General features: G+C 46.8%; 1 protein-coding gene across 5 annotated transcripts in view; it reads left to right on the top strand.

Moving 5' to 3' along the window:
- RGS14 (regulator of G protein signaling 14) overlaps nucleotides 1-17538 on the top strand; it is a 334003-nt gene that overhangs the window by 62670 nt on the left and 253795 nt on the right. The gene's annotated exons all lie outside the window — the stretch shown is intronic.

Raw genomic sequence — 17538 nt, 5'->3', positions numbered from 1 at the left:
GATAGCCTCTAAATACCAGATGGATTCTGCTAACGCTAATTTAATCGCAGCCAATTTACGACACATGGACATCATTGTTAACGAACAAGGCCTTTTAGTTTCAGCCAAACTATTAGGGGCGTAACACAGGCCCCCTCCCCTGCAGCCTCTGCGTGCGGGGGGGGGGGGCGGCAAGCTCCAGTGGGCCCCCTCAGCACATTACTCTGGCCAGAAAGCTCATGATTGAGTCAGGAGGGGCCCCCTCCACGTGCTCTGCAGGGGGGCTCAAGTTTCGCTACGCCAATGCAAACTATTACGAGCATTTGGTAAATCAATGTTTTGCCACCAACTATGGTGAAATACATTATGTGCAAGGTAAAAAGTGCAAAAACTGTGACCTACTTCAGCAGATTTAATTTAGTCCACTGATCTTTGTAGATTTAGCTCCTCTGCAAAGAGCTTGGAGTGGAAATTTCAAGGTGGGAATCGAAGCTCATTTGATCCACACTGTCATATATGGCATATCTTCCTGGAATTCTGTGGCAATGGAGGATTAAATTATGCAGGTGAGTTGACTAAATTATGCAACAACTGAAGGTTGACCAGTCCGCTTCAGCAAATTGTCTTCCACTACGTGGAAACATATGTTTCCATGTATTTAGTAACTTTTGCTCCTTTTGAGCTAGAAACATTTTTTTGTTAAATTCTGCAGATTATGCAGCAAACGATTGATTTAGTGTGATGCAAATGCGGCAAATCTAGAATTATGCAGAAAATGCAGGCCAACAGTTAAATAATTTCAGTGGCCTTGCTTATAAATCACTTTATCTAATGGTTGTCTTTCTAATGGGCTGCAAAGGGCCCCATCTACCTTACCATACACCATGGGCAGGTATGTCAGGACAGTTTGTGGAGACTGAGTCCCAAAACCAACAGGACATTCAGCAAAGAGAAAGGACCTGATTCAAAGTTTAAAAACTATGTCCTGGAGGGGAAGGGAAAACACAGGAAAACCAGCTCATGGTCATTAATAAACAAGGCAGCTTTCCTTAAAAAAAAAAAAAAAAAATTTAAAAAAAAGATATATGTAAATAAATATAAATATATATATAGGGATATGTAAATAAATATAAATATATATATATATATATATATATATATATATATATATAAAAGCCAGGGTGTCCCCATAGAGACGTCACGCGTAGAAAGGTTACCGCTCAGCATATCCAGCGGCAGCAGCCACAGCGAGCCCTTGCATCCGGTGAGCAGTCTATATATCGACTTTTTAATATCGAGGGACATAAATATCGAGTCAAAAATATCTAAAGTACAAAATATCGAAATAGATAATATCGATGTGAAAAATATCGTTTTTTTTTTTTAATTATATGTCGATGTAAGTTATATCGTTAGTAATAATATCGACATGTTAAAATATTGTTATTGTATGTTTAGTAAATATTTTGAAGTTGTTTGTATAAATAGTTAAAATGTATATAATATGAGAAATATTTATATTCTTTTAGGGGCGGGATGTTGGGTTATAGGGGATAAGGGTGGGGAGTGTTTTAAAAATATTTATTAATTTTGTAACATATTTTTAAATTTAAATAGAAAATTTGAAATAAATTTGGCATTATATGTTTAATTTTAGGAGCGGGATGTTGGGTTATAGGGGATAAGGGTGGGGAGTGTTTTTAAAAAGTTAATTTTTTTTGTAATATATTGTAAAATTTAATTAGTAAATTTTATTTCAAATTTGAAATGTATATTTAATTTTAGGAGCGGGATGTTGGGTTACAGGGGATAAGGGTGGGAAGTGTTTTAAAAATGTTTATATATTTTAGAATGTTTTTTTAAATTTTTTTATAATTTTTAAATGTAATTTAGAATTTTATATTTAATTTTCGGAGTGGGATGTTGGGTTACAGGGGATAAGGGTGGGAAGTGTAACATTTTGTTTTTAATTTGGAATATTTAATAAATTTATTTTGAAATTTGGAATAACATTTTTTTTTTATATTTTCTTTTAGGAGTGGGATGTTGGGTTATAGGGGATGAGGGTGGGGAGTGTTTTAAAAATTTTGATTAATGTAGGAATAATTTGTAAAAAAATATTAGAAATTTAGAATAAAATTTCGAATGTTATATTTAATTTTAGGAGTGGGATGTTGTGTTATGGGGATAAGGGTGTGGAGTTTTATAAAAATGTGTAAAATGTTGGTAATATTGTATAAAAAGTATTTATAAATTTTGATTTAGATTGTACAATTTAAAAAACTTTTTGGGAGTGGGATGTTGGCTTATAGGGGATAAGGGTGGGGAGTGTTTTAAAAATTTATTTTAAATTAGTAATATTGAGTAATTTATATTAAAAAAAATATATTATAATATAATATTTTTGGATAAATTTTAGATTGGGGAGTTGGATCTGTAGAGGATAAGTGTGGGTATTGTTTTATGTAAATTTTTTAATAATGATTAAAACTTATTTTTTTTTATATATTAATATTTATATATTTGTATTGCAATTACTGTAATTAAATACATATTGGAGTGGGAATATAAAATTAATTAAGATCAGTATACATGATCTAGTGTAATTAAATATATTTAGGAGTGGGAATACTAAATTAATGAAGTTTAGTGTTTTGCACCTACCCTAATTAAATATAGATTTGAGTGAGAATAGTAAATTTATTAAGTTCAGTGTCCAGCACCTACCCTAATTAAATATATTTTGGAGTGGGAATAGTAAATTAATTCAGTTCAGTGTCCAGCACTTATTTTAATTAAATATAGACTGGAGTGGGAATAGTAAATTAATTAAGTTCAGTGTCCAGCACCTACCCTAATTAAATATAGATTGGAGTGAGAATAGTAAATTTATTAAGTTCTGTGTCCAGCACTTATCTAAATTAAATATAGACTCGAGTGAGAATAGTAAATTAATTCAGTTCAGTGTCCAGCACCTACCCTAATTAAATATATTTTGGAGTGGGAATAGTAAATGTATTCAGTTCAGTGTCCAGCACCTACTGTAATTCAATATAGATTGGAGTGAGAATAGTAAATTAATTAAGTTCAGTGTCCAGCACCTACCCTAATTAAATATAGATTGGAGTGAGAATAGTAAATTTATTAAGTTCAGTGTCCAGCACTTATCTTAATTAAATATAGACTGGAGTGGGAATAGTAAATTAATTAAGTTGAGTGTCCAGCACCTACCCTAATTAAATATAGATTGGAGTGAGAGTAGTAAATTAATTAAGTTCAGTGTCCAGCACCTACTCTAATTCAATATAGATTGGAGTGAGAATAGTAAATTAATTAAGTTTAGTGTCCAGCACTTATGTTAATTAAATATAGATTGGAGTGAGAATAGTAAATGTATTAAGTTCAGTGTCCTGCACTTATCTTAATTAAATATAGACTGGAGTGGGAATAGTAAATTAATGAAGTTCAGTGTCCAGCACCTACTCTAATTAAATATAGGTTGGAGTGAGAATATTTATTAAGTTCAGTGTCCAGCACTTATCTTAATTAAATATAGACTGGAGTGGGAATAGTAAATTAATTAAGTTTAGTGTCCAGCACCTACTCTAATTAAATATAGGTTGGAGTGAGAATAGGAAATTTATAAAGTTCAGTGTCCAGCAGTTATCTTAATTAAATATAGACTGGAGTGGGAATAGTAAATTAATTAAGTTCAGTGTCCAGCACATACTCTAATTAAATATAGGTTGGAGTGAGAAGCTTGACCTCGGAGCCCTGTCAATTTCGATAGCCAGCCTTGGAGGGGAAGCTGCTGGGGTCCTGTCCTGCTCACCTAGAGCCCTGCTGTTGCCTCGCCTTGCTTCGAGTATCCCTGCTGCTGCCGCCAAAACACGCCGCGGCTCTGGTGCGGGGAGACTACAGCTCCCAGGTGCCCTAGCGCCCCCTGACGTCATCCAAGCGCCCGGAGGCGCTCAAAAGTCCGCCGCTCCCTCCGCGCCGCGGGACGCGCGCGGGCTGGCGCCGGGAGAAGCCCGGGACAAGGGCGGGACAGTCTGTGGCCGTCCGGGGCAGACCGTGGCAGGGCTGGGCCACGACCCCTGTGACTTCACCCTTGAGCACTAGACACGTGAGTTTGCTGTCAATCCTTCACTCTGAGGAACCGGATTGCTGTGGTTTGGCGTGACTCGTAGTTTTGATATTTTGACAAGAACCTTGATTGGGTGCGGTTTATACTTCTCTGCTTTTGGGGCTGATATTTTTTGTACAATTGTGTTCTGACCATGTCGAGCAACAAATTGGATTTAGGTGTAGTTGCGGCTGGCCCTATGGATAACTACTTAGTGAAAGTAGTCAATAAAATCAATAATGATCGCAGACTTTCCCTTGGGAAGGGGGGCCCCTCTGTTCTGCCTGAAACCACTTGCATACCTGTGGTTGTTAACCCTTTTGACGATATAACCAGTGTATGTGTTAGTCCAGTTGTAACGGTAGAAGGCCAGGTTCCTTCTGAGAACTTGGTGGATTGTTTCGATCCTCAGGATTTGGCCACCGATACATCTGAGGAGGTCCTTCCCAGCCCAAGACCAGTAAGAGCTTGTAGGAAACAATTAAATAAAAGGGGGGGGAGGCCCACTAAAAAAAGAGCAGAAGCTTTACACAAAGTTCAAAATAGTACCGCTTCTGGGTCTGGTCTACAGGAAACAAGTAGATTGGGTGGTAACATTTTAGACCCAGTTCAATTTGCATCACTAATTGCTACTCTTGAGGCTAAATTTGAGACTCTGTTAGCCGAGCACACGCAATCCTTACTGCTTCAATTAAAAAATACCAACAAGGAAGTACAGAGGCTTGGTGATTTGGTAGCGAAACTTCTGCCAGGTAGTGGGGAACGTAAGTCACCAGATATTGGCTGTGTTGGGGTCACTGATGATAACGTAAATAAATCTTCGCTACTACCTTCCCAGGCACCCGCACCTCTAGATCCTGCCTGTTCTGACCCTCCACCTCCTACTATTCCAGTTAAGCTACCCTCTGCGGGACAAGATGGTACTTTTAATCCTAGATATGGAACTTCCTCTGGTTTTACTAATCTCCCCCCCCGAGTGTGCTCCTTATGTGGTCGTCTTGACAAATGTGCCTGTTTTAGGAAACTTGCACGCCCAATCTAGAGAGGAAACACATGAGTCGCTAAAAAATAAAACTGTAGCTTGGCTCAATAGAAGATGTGGCTTCCCAGTACATCTTGCTGATCAAATTATTTCCACTAGAAGGACAAAGTGGGTTGGTCCGTCCCAGAAAGGCTGCAGTGGGGACTGTGTTATAGTCAACTTTAGATCTCCACAACATGTTAATACAGTCCTGATACGTGCAGCTTCCTTGACGACCGAAAATACTAGTGTGTGTGCGCGCCCGTTGGGTTATTTTTATAAATGTTATGGGAGCTTCCCGATTAGAGCGGTATTAAAACCCGTTTTAACTAGGGTTCCTCAGGGGCTTTTAGAACCCCAGTGGGACAATATGGCAACTTTTTGTAGGGAAGACCACAACATTACTACCCGCAATAGATTTGAGGTACTCTCAGGCCTAGACGCCTGCGATTGACAGGAGGATTCTGTAATTCAGGGGAGCGCTAGTGTGGTAACCCTTGTTCCCAGAGAAAATGCTGAACCCATAACGCACCATGGAATCCCACAATCAAATTCTGTTATTATTGCATCTGATTCCGGTGAAACCATAAAATTTATGAGTTGGAATATTGCGGGTCTACGGTCAAAGAAGAGTGACCGTGGTTGGTTAGATATTTTGCAACAATATGACATCATTGCCCTACAAGAGACTTGGGATAAGGACTGTGACTTCTGGATGGATGGTTATACCTCTTATTTTGTACCGGCCCGGAGTTCTAACGCGGGAAGAGACAGGGGAGGCCTTATGTTCCTTGTTACTGTAAATATTTTGGGCTGTGTCAAGAAGATTGTAAGTACCTCCTATAATTGCCTTATCCTGGAAGTTAGTTTGGCAAATGATGTTAAGTTCCTGTTAATTAACTGTTATAATTCCCAGCAAGAAGAGTCCCCTAATGAGCATATCCTTTGGTTGACTGAATTTTTAAAAACCTATAAGGACAATCATACCACTTTTTGCCATTATATTTTGATGGGTGATTTTAATGTTCATTTATGCAATGTTAATTGCCACTACAGAGATAAGGATGGCCCTGAATTTTCAAACCCCCAACATTTTCAACATAGTTCTAAAGGGGTTGCCATGGAGTCCCTTTTGTCAAATACCGATCTCTATGAGGTAGGATTTCGGGATAAGCATTCTCGTGTCCCTACCTATGTTGCAAGGGATAGGGAAACCATAATCGATTATATATTTTTATCAGCAGGGCTTTTAAATTATGTGCTCTTTTATAACGCCCTGCGCTCTTGTTTTAGCGATCACAACCCGGTGATACTGATCTTGGCCAACGTTTTTCCAATTATAGATAAACGTAATTTGACACCTGTGGTGGTTTCTGTGAATGCTAAAGATCAAGGGAGGAGATTACAATGGTCCAAGGTTATTCCTGAAGATTTCTTTAATTCAATTATCTCAAAGGTTGGTTCCGAATTAAATACATGTACCGACCCATCCTCTCATAACAAAGACATAATAATGGCCTTTGAAACCATTTGTTCTCAAGTAGCTACGGAACTTACCACCAAAGGAGGCCCTGATAAACCCAAAACCGTCCAAGGCTGGTTCAATCATAGCTGTACTTCAGCTTTTAACCAACTTAAAAAAGCCCTTAATGAAAAACCGAGGAACAAAGGATTGGTCACACAGTTAAGGAAAGCATACTCTCAAGTATTACTGACACGGAAGAGGGAAATAAAACAAGAAGCTTGGGTAGCCCTAATGGATAACGCTATCCTGAAAAACAGTTCCAAATTCTGGGAAATTATTAATTCCCCTTTTTTATCTGGCTCCCAGAACACGGCGTTGGAATTGAATATCCCCGAGGAAGACTGGCTTGCCCACTTCGAAAATATTTATGGGAGTAATCTCGAGCAGGAAGGATTTAAGATCTCAATTTCTAGTTCGCCCCTCCCTCCTATTATTTTTACCATTGAAGAGGTGGAGAAAGCAATTGAGGGTTCGGCCGGTCGCAAGGCACCAGGCCCTGATGGGGTGCCTACGGATATGTACAAGGCTAATCCCAAGTACTGGGCCAAAATTTTGTTAAACGTTTTTAATTCTGCATCTTTAGTAGCCCCACCGAAATCATGGTCCCAGTCTATCATAATCCCTGTGTTTAAGAAGGGTCAAAGGGGAGATCCTAGATGCTATCGACCTATATCCCTGTTAGATTCCTCGTTTAAAATTTTGGGAAAAGTTATCCTGGCTAGGATAAATAACTGGGCAACTGACAAAGGGGTTATCTCTAACGCCCAGTATGGGTTTAGATCGGGGAGGGGCACAGAGGACCAATGCCTGAATTTATATTTAATTATCGCAAAGTATACCAAAGCCTCTGAGGGCTCGATTTTTGCAGGTTTCATGGACCTGTCTACGGCTTTCGACCTGGTCAACAGGTCTAAGCTTTGGTCAATACTTTTAGAGTTAGGCTTGGATAAGCCCCTCGTGTACTTCATGGCAGAATTACACAAAGACCTGAAGGCCTCAATTAGGATGACCAAGGAGGGGAAATGCACTGCTAGCTTTAAATCTGGTAGAGGGGTACGCCAGGGGTGTATTCTTGCCCCTTTGCTATTTACTTTGTATATAAATTCCCTAGAAGATAGTTTGCTAGCTGCCTCCCATGATATCCCTAGGATTGATGGTATTCCCGTACCTGTGCTTCTTTATGCGGATGATACCGTTCTTTTGGCACGGACTCCACTTGGTCTCCAAAGACTATTGAATTCTTTTGGTAATTTTATGTCATCTTTGGACCTGGTGGTTAATAACAACAAATCCCATATAATGGCATTGGGGAAGGGAAAAAACCAACTTAAAACGTTTTATTGCAATGGAGTGGCTATCTCTAGAGTAAAAGTTTTCACCTACTTGGGCATCGTTTTTGACGATAAAGGCAATTGGTTACCCCATGTAACTACAAAGGTGAAAGCTGTGCATAGTTCTTCGGCCGCAATTTTGAGCTTTGCAAAAAGGTTGGGAGGGAAACCCTGTGAGGCTATTTTGAAAATTTACCAAGCTAAAACTATATCAGTAGCTAGGTATGGGGCCGCTATTTGGGGGTATATAAACCCCAAATCCATCCAAATAGAAGAGAATAAATTCTTTTGTGCCCTCCTTGGCCTCCCCCAATCCACTGCGACCTATTCAGTACATCTAGAATTGGGGACGGGATATATCTCTGACACTTTAAAGTTAGCCCCACTTTTGCTATGGATAAAAACCTGGTTGAACCTGGATCTTACAATGAATCACAATATCTTGAAAGAATGTTCTAAATTGGACAACTGGAAGAATATTCAGTGGCTGTCTTACATTAAATTGATTGCAAAGACGGTAGGACGACCTGAACTCTTTTCCAACCCCGAAAGTTTAAGGAAATCAGATTTAAGGTGGGTTAAGACGTACTTTATTAAGCACTGCGAGGCTGAGTGAGAATCTCAAGAGCTTGGTAAAACTTCAGTAAGGGCTCACCTCTTGCTTAATTTATCCATGGCCATGCACCCATATTTATCTATGGTTACGAATAATTATCATAGGTGGCTTTTGACAAAGTTTCGTTTTTATTTATTTATTATTTATTTTTGAAGCTTGTAAAGCGCACAGCTACCTCCGGCGGAGGTGTCCCGGCGCTAAGATTACATAATTGTCCCCATAAAGAGTAACCAGAGTCATATCCCACAGAGGGACTAGGAGAATGCGAGAGTCTGACAATGCCAGGCCCTAACGCTTAGTGAACAACCAGGTCTTGAGTTTGCGTCGAAAGGCTGGCTCAGATTCGCAAAACCTGAGATCAAGGGGGAGGCTGTTCCAGAGCTTGGCGGCAGTGACGGTGAAAGATCTGCCGCCACTCCGAGAAAGTTTGAATCTTGGTACCATCAGAAGACGAAGGTTGTTGGATCTTAGATGCCTAACTGAAACAGAGATTTTGAGACGCTTTCTCAGATAAAGCGGGCCAATTCCATGAATAGCCCGAAATGTCAGAGTCAGGATTTTGAAATCGATGCGACGTGAAATGGGAAGCCAGTGAAGCTCTTCTCGATAGGCTCTGACTGAAGTACGGGCAGGGATATTACCAATGAGCCGGGCTGCCACGTTTTGAACTATTTGCAGGCGGTCGATAAGGTATAGAGGGGCACCTGCATATAGACTGTTAGCATAGTCTAGATGGGTGGTGATAAGAGCCTGGACCACAGTTTTGCGTGAAGATTGAGGGAGGAAGGGGAAGATTTTCCTGATCATACGTAATTTGGAGAAACAGGCCCCTACCACTTTGTTGACTTGTACACTTCCAGACAAAGAATTGTCAAAAGTGAAGCCAAGGTTACGAGCTGCCTGAACGGGGGTGGGAGGAGGATTCAAGATGGTAGGCCACCAAAGGGTTGCAGGGGGGGGGGGGGATTTCTTGCTGAAAAAAAGAACCTCCGTTTTGTCGGTGTTAAGGGCAAGATGATTGGCTGACATCCAGGTGCAAATGTTGCCAAGGCAGTTTCTAAAGTTGGAAAAAAGGGAGTCAGAATGGTCTCGAAAGGAAAAAATAAGCTGAGTATCGTCAGCATAGGAGACCACCTTGACACCCCAGGACTCAACTACCTTGGCCAGAGGAGTCACATAAGCATTAAACAGTAGAGGGCTCAAAGCAGAGCCCTGGGGCACTCCGCACAAGAGGGGTTTGTCCTCGGATTCAAAAGGGTGCATCGTAACCCTTTGAGAACGAGTAGACAAGAAAGAAGTGATCCAGGCCAGCACTGTCCCACCAACCCCTAGCTGTTGTAAGCGGGTAGTAAGTATTTTATGGGAAACAGTATCAAAAGCAGCGGATAGGTCGAGGAGGACCAACATGGCCTCCTCGCCCCTATCCACTGATTCCCTGATGATTTCTGAGACTTCAAGCAGCGCTGTCTCAGTGCTATAGCCGGTTCTAAAGCCGGACTGGGAATCGTGTAGTAGCTGGTTTGACTCAAGGTACAGTGCCAACTGTTTCTGTACCACCTTCTCAAGAATCTTGGCAGGTTTAGGCAGAAGCGAAATAGGTCGATAGTTGCTAAAGAGTAAAGGGTCGGCACCGGGTTTTTTCAGTATGGGGACAAGCCTGGCCTGTTTCCAAACTGAGGGGAATTGGCCACGCGACAAAGAGGCATTCCAGATGGAAAGAAACGGGTTCACTAGAATGGGGGCGAGGATGCTCATAACTTTGGCCGGGACTGGATCCAGGGGGGAACCAGACTTGACGTTGTGTAGCAAGACTAACGCAGGGTCTGGAGTTAGCTCGCAAAAAGAATTGAAAGAACAAGAGAGGGGGCAAGAGCGATCTTCAGGGTGGTCAGGAGTCGTCGCTGCAAAGGAGGAAGAAAGTTTAACTATCTTCTCTTGAAAGAAATCAGACAATCCATTGCAGAGATCTTGAGTGGGGGTACAGAGGGATTTTGAAGCAGGGGGGTTTACGAAGTCTTTCACAATGGAGAAAAGGGTTTTAGAGGAATTCTGCGCCTGTTGAATAAGATTGGAAAAGTAAGCTCTCATTGAAGAGCGTTTAAGTTTGTGGAATTGATTTAGGGCAGATTTGTAAGCCGATTTGGCTAAAGGATCATAGTTTAGTCTCCATTTGCGTTCCAGCTGCTTACACTTGCTCTTTTCCTCACGCAGCAGAGGGGAAAACCAAGGGGCAGAGGGGCGAGATCTGAAGGAAGTAAGAGGAGCAAGAGGGGAAACAGAGTCAAGCGCATCGGAGAGAGACGAATTAAATCTCAAAGTTTCAGAATTGAGGTCTTTTTGCTGGTTGAAATGAAAATGAAGATGAGCTTCCAAGGAGTCACCGGTAACTTTGGCCCATTTACGTCCTTTAACTCGATTAAGGGGGATAGGGGGAGGAGGGGTGGGGGCCGTGAAAGAAAAAGGAATGAGAAAGTGATCGGTCCACATCAAAGGAGTGGGGGGGAGGGTGGAGAGGGTAGGATGATTCGAAAAAATGAGGTCAAGTGTATGGCCTGCTATATGAGTCGGGTCTGTCACAAATTGGGACAGGGTGAGTCCTTGTAAAGTTTCTAACAAAGAGGAGGCTAGAGTACAGGAAGGATTATCAATATGTAAATTAAAATCTCGTAATACAGTGAAATGGGGGTGTTTAAGAGAAAAATCAGCGATAGAATGCATCAAAGTAGTAAGGGAGGAAGAGGTAACGGCAGGGGGGTTATAGACCAATATGCCAGCACAGATGGTCCTGGCAGTGTCCATAATTGTAAAGTAAGCGGCTTCAATGGGACCTAGATTGGGAATTTTTGTGAGGTTTAATTTGAGATGGGATTTAGCAATAATCGCAAGACCCCCTCCGGTCTTGGAGTTGTCTCGATTAATGCCAGTGAAACAATAACCAGGGGGAGTAGCTAGAGTGATATCCGGTTTGGAAGAGTCTTTTATCCAAGTATCAGTAAGAAACAATAAATCCCAATTGTGGGTGTCAAGAGATAACCAGATATCATGGGCGTGGGCTGGAAGAGATCTGCAATTAACTAATGCGGCCTTTAAGGTGGTGGGTGGCTGATCATTGACAATTGAGGATAGTAGCGGAGCTTTAAATACCACAGGAAGAGAGAAGTTGCAGTGAGGGCAGGAATATGCAGTAGATTCAAGGCTAAACGTATTACAGCAGCTAACGGGGGCACAAGTGGCAGGACGGAGGTGTAGCAATTGATCTGAGGACCAGCGGATTTTAGGGGCGAGTGGAACAGGGGTGCTGGCGCTAGGCGCGAGACCGGCGCGGACGGGCGCAGACGGGCTTGCCTTAGGCGCGCCCGCTGCGCCCGCCCGCTGCGCGGACGGGAAAGCCCTTTCCTTTTATCCATAACTTGCTGTAGGGGTGGGAGGAGGGTGGGAGGCGTCCAGGAGCTGGAGCGCTACCCTGCCTCCCCCCAAGATGGCGGTTCCGTTTTACCCAGCCGGCGAGAGCGCTGTGCTCGGCTGCACCGGTAGAGGAAAGAAGATCGGGACCCCTGTGACGACTAGATCGCGTCAAAACATGCAGGCGGTCAGTGTCCGATAATTAAAATACAGCTTTTTAAAATATGTACAATTATTAAAAATGCCGGTTAGCGTGACTGTACGAGGTCATCAAATCACCACACATAAAGTATAGGCTTTCAATTCACACACTCTCACAAAAGGTTAGGTTTCTAGCAAAATTAGCAAAGAGAAATGCCCCCGGCTTCCGCCTCAGGGGAAAACAAGTAATCTGAATGTCACCGGGATTCCTTATGTAGTGAGGGAGGGCGGGAGGCGTCCAGGAGCTGGAGCGCTACCCTGCCTCCCCCCAAGATGGCGGTTCCGTTTTACCCAGCCGGCGAGAGCGCTGTGCTCGGCTGCACCGGTAGAGGAAAGAAGATCGGGACCCCTGTGACGACTAGATCGCGTCAAAACATGCAGGCGGTCAGTGTCCGATAATTAAAATACAGCTTTTTAAAATATGTACAATTATTAAAAATGCCGGTTAGCGTGACTGTACGAGGTCGTCAAATCACCACACATAAAGGTGCCGATCAGGATCCGGTAAAAACCGGGTACGAACCGTCGGACGGAGCATAATCTCCGTCCGACGCGTACCCGGTCGTCAATTCATACAAACAAGGAATTACGATTCGCACGGGTACACCATCACCATACGATTCGTAAAAAAGCCCGACCGAACAAAAAAACCCTACCAATGCCATCCGGGAAAGCGCCGACCTGACGTCGGGATGCTCGCAGCCAGCCATTCACGACCCAGGAATTACGATTCGCACCGACGTCATCCCGCACGGTGAATATTTTCCGGCACCCAAAAACTGCCGAGAAATCAGGACGACGCGAACAAGGACCACCAGTACGCGACGGATAGACAGGACGACGCGAACAAGGAGGACCAGTACGCGACGGACACACAGGACGACGCGACCAAGGAGGACCCGTACGCGACAGGACGACGCGATCAAGGAGGACCCGTACGCGACAGGACGACGCGATCAAGGAGTACCAGTACGCGACGGACAGACATGGACCCGAACCTACGAGTCATCCCTGCCCTCATAGCAGTCCACCTCCTCTACAGGTTACGACGCAGACGCCGCAGAAGGTCAGAATAACTAAGGGAGGGGGGAAAGTGGGGTGGGGTGGGGGTGGCAGGACCAGGGCAGGCCACAAAACAACCACATAAGTCACACACCACACATGGCCTGGACATACCTGACTCCCATGCCCTGGTCACCACGAGGGGGTGGGGGCGTGTCCTGATAAGCCAGCGACCGCCACAACGGAAGTCCGTCACCACGCGAACCGGCAACACAACCAGACAGGTACGTCCCGTACCCACGCCTGAAGAGCGTGGGTACGAGTCGTACCACGCCCACACACGTCACCCCAACAATGGCGGGACGGATCGCACCCACGTGGCAAAGGCCTGGGTACGGGCCGCACAAGCATCACATAGCGTGGGGACGTATATGTACGGACCCCACCCCCACCCCGTATGCAAGGAGCGCACCCCCCACCCCAACAGTGAAAGTACGACTCCTACCCCCACCCGCGGACTCACGGACCGTACCCCTACCCCAACAGTGTAAGTACGACCCGTACCCCCACCCGCGTATGCATGGAGCGTACCCCCACCCCAACAGTGTAAGTACGACCCGTACCCTCACCCGCGTATGCAAGGAGCGTACCCCCCAACCCAACAGTGTAAGTACGACCCGTACCCCCACCCGCGTATGCATGGAGCGTACCCCCCACCCCAACAGTGGAAGTATGACCCGTACCCCCACACGCGTATGCATGGAGCATACCCCCCATGCCAACAGTGTAAGTACGACCCGTACCCCCACCCGCGTATGCATGGAGCGTACCCCCCATGCCAACAGTGTAAGTACGACTCGAACCCTCACCCGCGGACGTACGGACCGTACCCCCACCCCCACCAGTGTAAGTACGACTCCTACCCCCACCCGCGGACTCACGGACCGTACCCCCACCCCAACAGTGGAAGTACGACCCGTACCCTCACCCGCGTATGCAAGGAGCGTACCCCCCACCCCAACAGTGTAAGTACGACCCGTACCCTCACCCGCGTATGCATGGAGCGTACCCCCACCACACCAGTGTAAGTAGACTCGTACCCTCACCTCGAATGCATTGAGCGTACCCCCACCGTGTATGTTCCAAGCGTACATATCCTGAAATCGGAGGTGTGTGTGCAGAGTCCACCCAGCAGTGCCCTGAGACAGGAGGGGTGGGTGTGGAGTCCTCCCAGCAGTGCCCTGAGACAGGAGGGGTGGGTGCCTATCACTAACAGCAGTGCCCTGAGACAGGAGGGGTGGGTGCCTATCACTCCCAGCAGTGCCCTGAGCCAGGAGGGGTGGGTGTGGAGTCCTCCCAGCAGTGCCCTGAGACAGGAGGGGTGGGTGTGGAGTCCTCCCAGCAGTGCCCAGAGACAGGAGGGGTGGGTGTGGAGTCCTCCCAGCAGTGCCCTGAGACAGGAGGGGTGTGTGCCTATCACTCCCAGCAGTGCCCTGAGACAGGAGGGGTGGGTGCAGAGTCCACCCAGCGGTGCCCTGAGACAGGAGGGGTGGGTGCCTATCACTCCCAGCAGTGCCCTGAGCCAGGAGGGGTGGGTGTGGAGTCCTCCCAGCAGTGCCCTGAGACAGGAGGGTTGGGTGCCTATCACTAACAGCAGTGCCCAGAGACAGGAGGGGTGTGTGCAGAGTCCTCCCAGCAGTGCCCAGAGACAGGAGGGGTGGGTGTGGAGTCCTCCCAGCAGTGCCCTGAGACAGGAGGGGTGGGTGCCTATCACTAACAGCAGTGCCCTGAGACAGGAGGGGTGGGTGCCTATCACTCCCAGCAGTGCCCTGAGACAGGAGGGGTGGGTGTGGAGTCCCCCCAGCAGTGCCCTGAGACAGGAGGGGTGGGTGTGGAGTCCTCCCAGCAGTGCCCTGAGCCAGGAGGGGTGTGTGCAGAGTCCTCCCAGCAGTGCCCAGAGACAGGAGGGGTGGGTGCCTATCACTCCCAGCAGTGCCCTGAGACAGGAGGGGTGGGTGCCTATCACTCCCAGCAGTGCCCTGAGACAGGAGGGGTGTAACACATGTGTGTGAGGCCAGAATTATCCACATGCATACTGCCTACAAGGGAACATGTCCCCATGAACTCATGTCAACAGACTCCACACACAAGTACAGTGATCACCAAGGATGCCACGATTGTTGCAGGTGGAGACATGGCCCTGCATGCATGGCCAAAGTAGAAGGGCTCCGTCACACACACAGCTCATGTAGACACAGCTCTGCGCTAAACATTGGGAACACCCTGCAGGGAAGAAAGCTGGGTACACAGAGGAAGGAATACACCCTGGGACAAGTGCACCATGCAGTAACTGCTTACATGAACAAAGAAAGTTAGCCAACACCTTGTGATGGCACACAGATCCCAGGGTCCCACCAATGAGCAGCACACTACTACATATCCCACACACCCAAACCCTTAAACACCACCCAAAACCATGTAGCAGCCCCACCAACACCAATACCAGCATAGCAGTAGTGTGATAATGAAAACAAAATTAAGCTTTATTCAGCATGAGCACAATGTCCGTGGATCGCAGGCAGTTCAATATTCACAAAGCCCATAGGGCAGTCAATGATTCTCAGCTGGATGGGGGACACAGTGGGATGCGTGTCCCCTACCTTGCCTGCACAGTCAAATGGCATCGTCTTCCACACTGGTGAGGGCATCAGGGGGGGGAAGCAACAGGCACCGCAGGGACATCAGGGCAAAGGGGCGGCGTTGTGGGTGCAGGGATGGAGGACTCCACCACAGGGGGTGGGTCAGTGCCAAAGGCGGAGGCCAGGATGGCACTACACACCTTTGCAAGGTCCTCCAGGGAGTCCCCTGCACCCGAAGGGACCTCAGGCCCCAAGGAGGGGGGGGGGGGTCAGAGGGATGGGTCGCAGCGCCACCGGGGGAGGGTGGAGACGGGGGGAGACTCAACCACCCTGACCGGGGACCTCCTTGACCGCTTGCGTGGTGGTGTAACTGTGGGGCTCAGGGACAGAGCGGCCATGAAGGAGTCCTTGGGGGAGATGTGGCCAGGAGAGCTGAGGGGAGGGGATTTGGAGGGAGTGGACTGGGTGGAATGCGGACTCCCACTATGGCTGCGTGTCACACGTTTGCCCCCGACCCAGTGGGTGTGCCTACCTCACCCTGTGTGTGCGTGTCAGGAGGAGTGCGGTGGACCTTCCCTGCTGGTGTGGTGCCCGTGTCCGTTGATGTGGGTGCATGCCGACGTCTGGGTGTACGTGGGACAGGCATGGGAGTGGGAAGTGTGGATGGGGCAGGGGTAGGTGGGGGGAGGTCGCGCTGCAGGAGACCCACTGCTGCAGTCAGTGTGGAGTCTATGGACCTCAGCAAGTTGCGTTGGTCAGCCTGCGATGAATGAATGCCCTCCAAGAATGCCTCGATGTTGGTGAGGGTTTTGCCGTGGGCATGGAGGACATTAAGGATCGCAGCCTGACCAACCTGCAGTTGCCGCTGGATGTCCACAGACTCTGCATTGGCGGCAGCAGTGGAGACAGGGGCAGGGGGTGCGGTGCCTGGCAGGAAGGAGACATGCTGTGACCGGGCACGCTGGGAAGGGACACGAGCAAGTGGGAGGCGGCTGATGGGAACTGAGGGGGCGGTGCGAGGTGTTGTTCCGCTGTCAGCTGCTGGTGCAGCCACCGCCCACTCGGAGACATCCTCCTCGGACCTGTCAGCTTCGTATTCTGACGTGCCAGTCGACAGGTCCTCGGCCGCACTATCCTCCACCTCTGTCCCACTCGATGTGCCAGCCCGATGTCACGGCTGGCACTGGTGCTCGGTCCCTCCGCCTTGCCTGTGTCCATGTCTCCCTCTGTGTCCCCCGACGATGCTGTGGGCAGGGTGGAGAGACAGAAATTAATCAGACAGCTGTACACATCAGTCACATGAGTCCAATCTACATAGGTAACATTGCATAGCCTGAAAAGGAAGATCCCTGACATCTACTAAACAAGGCACCGATGTAGGGCATGAAACACATAGTTGGTTGAGCCACCATGCCACTGCAACACCATGGAGAGCATGAGACAATAGCTCAAGACAGGAAACGTAGTCTGACATAGCACCCAGGCCCTGGGGACAATCCATCACTGCATCTGCACCACACAGCGTCGGTGAAAATACCGATGACCAGGGACCATATGCACGAACTTGAGACACATGCTGCATAGGTAATGCTGGAAACATGCCCAACATGACTCGGTCACTGCACCTTGCGTGTGTGTCCAGACAAACATCACACACTGCCCAGACCCAGCAAGTAGAAATCAGGAATTTACATAT

This window comes from Triturus cristatus, chromosome 7 (assembly GCF_964204655.1).
Source record: "Triturus cristatus chromosome 7, aTriCri1.1, whole genome shotgun sequence".
Classification (NCBI taxonomy): domain Eukaryota; kingdom Metazoa; phylum Chordata; class Amphibia; order Caudata; family Salamandridae; genus Triturus; species Triturus cristatus.
The sequence above is the reverse complement of the archived record's forward strand: the minus strand, read 5'-3'. Positions and strand labels throughout refer to the sequence as shown.